The following is a 5,000-nucleotide window of genomic DNA, read 5'->3' as shown; positions in this document are numbered from 1 at the left end:
GTCCGCCATGTCGAGCGCACCACAAAACATACCGCCATCTGTAGGTCTCCCTCAGCATGAGCTCCTGCAACGACGATACCGCCATCTATGGGACGCCAAGCCGACGAAGACATCGATGGGCCCACAGTGCCCATCTTTCGACGCCACCCACAAAGCATGCAGCCTCTGTCGACCACAGCACCCATACGCCAGTGCCTCTGCCGCACGAAGTCGTGGACCGGCAATCACACCACCTGCACCCGTTCGTGCCCCACCCCAACCGCCAAACTCGCATCGCCAGCGGATGAACGGCGGACGTTTCCCGCACTCGTAAGGTGCAATCCACACCTATAACATGCGTTTCATGAAGAGATATTTCCAATATGCGACATTCCCGCTGTCCCTATTCATGAGCTGCGAGCTGTACCACGTACAAGCTACAGACGCGATCGCATTGCTCACTGTACGGATTCTCATGCTGAGCCATCAGCTAGGAAGCGCCCCATCCATGTCGGCACCCGTGGGCGTTGCACTCGCAGTCGCAAAAAACGCTGGGCAAATATATATCTCGGAAGAGTAACGACAATCCGAGCCTCCTGGCGTTGCACTCGCAGTCGCAAAAAACGCTGGGCACATATATTTCTCGGAAGAGTAACGACAGTCCGAGCCTCCTGGCGTTGCACTCGCAGTCGCAAAAAACGCTGGGCAAATATATTTCTCGGAAGAGTAACGACAGTCCGAGCCTCCTGGCGTTGCACTCGCAGTCGCAAAAAACGCTGGGCACATATATGTCTCGGAAGAGTAACGACAGTCAGTCTCCTGCGTGGGAAGAGTCTTTCTAGGCCCTGACCCACGGGAAGGGTGTAGCTTCCCCCATCCCGGACATTTGACGTCGTCACACTACCGGTATTGACTAATAGACTGACTGCTGATAATCATTAGCCATACACTGGGGGAAACGGCCGACAGGGGCGGCAACATAGTGGAGCCGTAGTGTCACTAATGTACAGAGATAGAACAGTTTCGACTGGAACCAGAGTAACCGTATACACGGCACTGATTAGTAATAGATGCAGAGCCATCAGAATACAGATAATATATACAACCGTCCCTATACATGCTGAAAGACTCTGCACACAATGAGAACCACACGTCAGCCAGACACTCTTATCACACACTACTCTCTTATCACACACTACTCTCTGCCTGTAACAGGCACACACACAATATCTAACCACCAGCATGGAAGAACATCCAGTGCATCCTCTCCGCCACATGACACAATCCACACTATCATTACCAGACCGGGAGGTCCACCCAGAAAACACAATATCCCACCCTTCCGACATCCGCACATTGCTCAGCTAAGCCACGAACACCCACACATGTCCTACACAGGGGTGCACCCAACATCACAATACTGCCTCCTGTCACAGCACACAAACAATGGCAGGAATGAAAGACACAGATCTGCCACAACCATGGAATCGGAGCGCCGCCTGTCATGAGCCAAAAGTGCATCCTGACGTGACAAATCGGATAATGCCGCAGGCATCCAATTACGATAATCACTATCAACGAACCTGCCGCCCCCCCCCCCCAAATACACCTTTCCCTACAACAATGTGTATCTGAACCTAAGCTATATTGTACCTTAACCTAACCTATATCGTACCTTAACCTAACCTATATCGTACCTTAACCTAACCTATATCGTACCTTAACCTAACCTATATCGTACCTTAACCTAACGTATATCGTACCTTAACCTAACCTATATCGTACCTTAACCTAACCTATATCGTACCTTAACCTAACGTATATCGTACCTTAACCTAACCTATATCGTACCTTAACCTAACCTATATCGTACCTTAACCTAACCTATATCGTACCTTAACCTAACCTATATCGTGCCTTAACCTAACCTACGTTGTGCCTTAACCTAACCTACGTTGTGCCTTAACCTAACCTACGTTGTGCCTTAACCTAACCTACGTTGTGCCTTAACCTAACCTACGTTGTGCCTTAACCTAACCTACGTTGTGCCTTAACCTAACCTACGTTGTGCCTTAACCTAACCTACGTTGTGCCTTAACCTAACCTACGTTGTGCCTTAACCTAACCTACGTTGTGCCTTAACCTAACCTACGTTGTGCCTTAACCTAACCTACGTTGTGCCTTAACCTAACCTACGTTGTGCCTTAACCTAACCTACGTTGCGCCTTAACCTAACCTAATTTGTGCCTTAACCTAACCTAATTTGTGCCTTAACGTAACCCATGTTGTGCCTTAACGTAACCCATGTTGTGCCTTAACGTAACCCATGTTGTGCCTTAACGTAACCCATGTTGTGCCTTAACGTAACCCATGTTGTGCCTTAACGTAACCCATGTTGTGCCTTAACGTAACCCATGTTGTGCCTTAACGTAACCCATGTTGTGCCTTAACCTAACCCATGTTGTGCCTTAACCTAACCCATGTTGTGCCTTAACCTAACCCATGTTGTGCCTTAACCTAACCCATGTTGTGCCTTAACGTAACCCATGTTGTGCCTTAACGTAACCCATGTTGTGCCTTAACCTAACCCATGTTGTGCCTTAACCTAACCCATGTTGTGCCTTAACCTAACCCATGTTGTGCCTTAACCTAACCCATGTTGTGCCTTAACCTAACCCATGTTGTGCCTTAACCTAACCCATGTTGTGCCTTAACCTAACCCATGTTGTGCCTTAACCTAACCTATAATGTGCCTTAACCTAACCTATAATGTGCCTTAACCTAACCTAAAGTGCGCCGTAACCTAAACTATATTGCGCCTTAACCTGACGCACGTTGTCGCTGAACCTGCTCTGTAATTGTTATGCAACCCGTTAAATTGGTGTAGTGTTGCCTAACCGCAACCCTCGCAATATAGTTCCCTACTCGCACTGCCCGGTCCCCTGTGTATCGCGTCATGTTAAACACCTTGCAGGTGTTGCTGACTTTCCACATGCTCCTGCTATACACTGTAGTGTGGATAGCAGCAGGACGTACATGCCGCCCCCCCCCCCTTCCCCCCTGCCTTCGCAAGCTGGTCGGTGAGAAGTTTGCATGTTCAATGCCCTTCGCATGCCGACGTACTCAGCCTACGTTGTGGTACGGCCTGTCACCTGTCCGCCGATGTACGCAAAACCCACAAACTGTACTGCACATTGGTCCGTATGTACTGAATGATACATCGTGGCACATGTGACCGTATGACGACTGCGCCTAGCAACGGCGGACCATACAGTCCAAATATTGTGCACGCAGCTACGTGTCGTCTCCCTATAAGAGCTGGATTGCAGTGTGGTACGCCATACAGACGTGTGGGAGGAACGGACGCCCTGGATGGCGATCAGCATGAGCAGTCTGTTGATGTAGTGGAGCGTGTATTCGGACGTAGTCGTCTCTTCTCACACACCGTGATAGCATGTTGCACCGCGTTCCACATCTGCGACATGCTGCAGAGGCGGGCTGACAGTCGTTCGCGCAATGGACACCGCATACGTACGGGGTCTACCTTCCACGTGTTCTCTAGGCGTGCACATGTTGTTGCGTCTATGTGGGCAGACGTAGTGTGTTGTGACACCTGACACAGGCATGCAATACTCGTTGCAAATGGCGATGGACGTGTACGTTTGCTGGTGACGTTACGCAAATGAACAACTGGTAACCCGTTGTGGTGCGGTTGTTCTCGCTAGAGGTGAATCAGTGTTGGCGACGATCGGTCGAGCTATTAACCGGTTGTTTCAGGGAGACCCACCATGCCCACGAACGTGAAAGGGGACCCACCATGCCCACGAACGTGAAAGGGGATCTGGGTGTGAGGCGATACGCGGCGGTGGCTGGGTGGGACCGTCCCCGGCCGGTGAGGGGGGGGCCGCCCGGCGTGCTGGCAGCGCGGTGCGTGGGCGCACGCGCCACAGCCGGCTGGTGGGGGCGGCCAGTGGCAGGCGCGCCGGCCGACGGACGCGGCAGGCGGCGCAGCTGCGCGCCGGCGCCCCCTGCTCGCGGCGCCTTGCGGCCAAAGTAGGTCCTCGCGGGCCCGGTGCGAAGCGCGGTGGCCATCTGCAGTGTGCTGGTCCGATTGAGGACTTTGTGCGCTGAGGATGCGCCGCCGCCCGGCGCTCGGCGCCGCGACGCCGTCTGCTGCTCGGTCGCCCCAGCGGTTCTCGCAGGTGGTTTGTATCGCAGCTGTGCGGACGTGTTGGCGCGTGCGCTGTGCTGGGAGAGTTCGCTTCGGCACCCAAGTGGGGCTTTTGTCCTTCTGTGGCGCTGGCGTTGGAGCTGCCGGTCACCGTAGGTGGCGCGTGTTGTCTCCCGCCGGCAATGCCACGACAGCACGCTCCCGGGCCTCTGTCGGCAGCGGCAAGCTCAGTTGGGAGCACGGGTGGTCGCACCTAAAGCGTCTACTCGCCTAACTCCGGGCGATTGCGCCTCTCTCGAACCCGACCAAGTACTTAGGACGGCGCTGCGCGCCGCCGGGACCTGAGAGGGTTTCGAGGTGTGTTGTGCAGGGGAGCTCAGCCTCCTCCTGTTTGCAGAATAATTGAGCGGACGCTTGCGTGTTCGCGCGGGCCCCCGGGACACACTCCCGGGCGGCCGGCTGCTCAGCTCTAGTTGACGCAGCTCCCTGGTTGATCCTGCCAGTAGTCATATGCTTGTCTCAAAGATTAAGCCATGCATGTCTCAGTACAAGCCGCATTAAGGTGAAACCGCGAATGGCTCATTAAATCAGTTATGGTTCCTTAGATCGTACCCACGTTACTTGGATAACTGTGGTAATTCTAGAGCTAATACATGCAAACAGAGTCCCGACCAGAGATGGAAGGGACGCTTTTATTAGATCAAAACCAATCGGTCGGCTCGTCCGGTCCGTTTGCCTTGGTGACTCTGAATAACTTTGGGCTGATCGCACGGTCCTCGTACCGGCGACGCATCTTTCAAATGTCTGCCTTATCAACTGTCGATGGTAGGTTCTGCGCCTACCATGGTTG

The 5,000-nt window shown here is 53.2% G+C and overlaps 1 non-coding gene across 1 annotated transcript in view; it reads left to right on the top strand.

The window, feature by feature from the left end:
- The first annotated feature begins 4,633 nt into the window (after positions 1-4,633).
- Positions 4,634-5,000, top strand: part of LOC126435947 (small subunit ribosomal RNA) — a 1,909-nt gene continuing 1,542 nt past the window's right edge. Inside the window, exon 1 of the ribosomal RNA XR_007580303.1 lies at positions 4,634-5,000. This exon is cut by the window's right edge and continues 1,542 nt beyond it. This is a non-coding gene — a ribosomal RNA (small subunit ribosomal RNA).

This window comes from Schistocerca serialis, unplaced genomic scaffold (assembly GCF_023864345.2).
Source record: "Schistocerca serialis cubense isolate TAMUIC-IGC-003099 unplaced genomic scaffold, iqSchSeri2.2 HiC_scaffold_1223, whole genome shotgun sequence".
Lineage (NCBI taxonomy): Eukaryota > Metazoa > Arthropoda > Insecta > Orthoptera > Acrididae > Schistocerca > Schistocerca serialis.
This window is presented reverse-complemented; position numbering and strand designations above follow the sequence as displayed.